Consider the following 1772-nt stretch of genomic DNA (forward strand, 5'->3'; position numbering starts at 1 on the left):
TGCAGGTTGCTGAGGCTGGAGGAAGAGGAGCAGCAGCAGAACACAGCCGCCTCCCTTAGATCTCTCAGCCACGCTCTTGCCCATGCTGTAGTCTTTGAGTAGTAAGTGCCACTGTGGCCATCATCGCAACACCCCTCTCATGTCAAAATAAAGAGGATCCACATTGGTCCCTTCCTTATTGCAAAGTCTTTGTCAGCCTGGTAGACAGTTTACAGTGGGATGATATTTGGCTGGAAACAGCTTCTTTCACAAATAACCGCTCTGCCACAGACATCCCACAAATGGCACAGTGCCACATAAGTCTGTGGCACTCCTGAAGTGTCAGCTAACGGGTCTGATGTACACGTCTGCCTTCTTCCCAGTTCACCAGACAAATACATTGGTTTGCAACCTTCAGTCTTGAAAGACTATGGTATAAGCCTACAGCACCCAGTATTCCCAGGCGGTCTCCCATCCAAGTACTAACCAGGCCTGACCCTGCTTAGCTTCCGAGATCAGACAAGATCGGGCATCTGCAGGGTAACAGTTGCTAGCATTGTAAGGAATGGGCAGAGGGTGGAGTGGGGGGTTGGATGCCTACGTATGCATGATGTGGCACTGTCTCATACACTGGACTTGACACATGGCACAAAAGATGAATGTTGGTTAGTGACCACCACTTGCCTGCTTTTCTCATCAGTGAGCAAGAAAGAGCAGCCACCCAGAGCCAGTATTATTGCATTGGTGAGGCCAGCCTTAACTTGCTGGATAGGAAAGTGTTGGCTCTCTTCCTCCTTCATTAGAAAAGGCCTTGCCTTGATGGACGGCAGTGTATAGGGTCAGGGCTGAAGCTTCTGAAGGGTGTTCCTGTTTGGGGCTTTGGGTGCACTTTTTCAGCACAGGGCCAACCTGCACTGGTCCTTTCTTGTCTGTGAGTCTGGTGCAAGGAGCTGCAGGCCCTGCATGAGCTCTGCTGTAGCCTACACAGAGGAGGGACAGATTTGGGAGCACAACTCTTTCCTGTGTCCCTTCTCCCCATTCCCGTGGCACAAAGGCGGCTTCTTGAGCTTCAAAACCAAACTGAAAAGCACTGCCACCAGTAGGTTGCCAGGGCCCTGGGCCAAAGTCCCTCACAGGACTGGCCAAGGCAGCAGCGTAGCTAGAGGGGGTAGAAAGCACTAAGTTTTGCAAGGGGCCCCTCCCCTTCGGAGCCATTCCAGGCAGGGGGAGCAAAATAGAGGCATATGCTCAGAATGGCTGCAGAGGGGAGAGGATCCTTGCATGCTTCCTTGCATGCATGCATGTGGTGCATGATCCTTGCATGCATGTGGTGAGGCTTCCTATAAAACTTAGTGCTTTGCACCCCCTCTAGCTGTGCCACTGGGCCAAAGTGCTTTGAGTACTATCATTATCATCAGTATGGAGTAGCCAGGGGTTGGCCCAGCCAGGCGATGCTTCTGATGGGTGTGGGCTCTTTCCCACTGCCTCCCCCTGACTGACCCCAATACTGTCCCTGTTGGGAACACTTAAAGCTCAGGTGTGTACAAGCCCTCAATTATTTCCAGCCCTGCAAGTTTAGCTCAGCCTCTCCCAGTTAGGAGTATTTAGTGCAGTGGTTCTCAAACGTATAGCACCAGGACCCACTTTTTAGAATGAGAACCTGTCAGGACCCACTGGAAGTGATGTTATCAAACAGGAAATTTTTTTTAACAATCCTAGGCTGCAATTCTACCCACACTTACCCAGGAGTAAATCCCATTGATTAAGAACATAAGAACAGCCCCACTGGATCA

General features: G+C 50.9%; 1 pseudogene; it reads right to left on the bottom strand.

Annotated features, from left to right (window-relative positions):
* Nucleotides 1–417: 417 nt before the first annotated feature.
* On the bottom strand, nucleotides 418–534 carry LOC136647273 (5S ribosomal RNA; annotated as a pseudogene).
* Nucleotides 535–1772: the final 1238 nt, after the last annotated feature.

Source organism: Tiliqua scincoides, chromosome 3, assembly GCF_035046505.1.
Source record: "Tiliqua scincoides isolate rTilSci1 chromosome 3, rTilSci1.hap2, whole genome shotgun sequence".
Taxonomy (NCBI): domain Eukaryota; kingdom Metazoa; phylum Chordata; class Lepidosauria; order Squamata; family Scincidae; genus Tiliqua; species Tiliqua scincoides.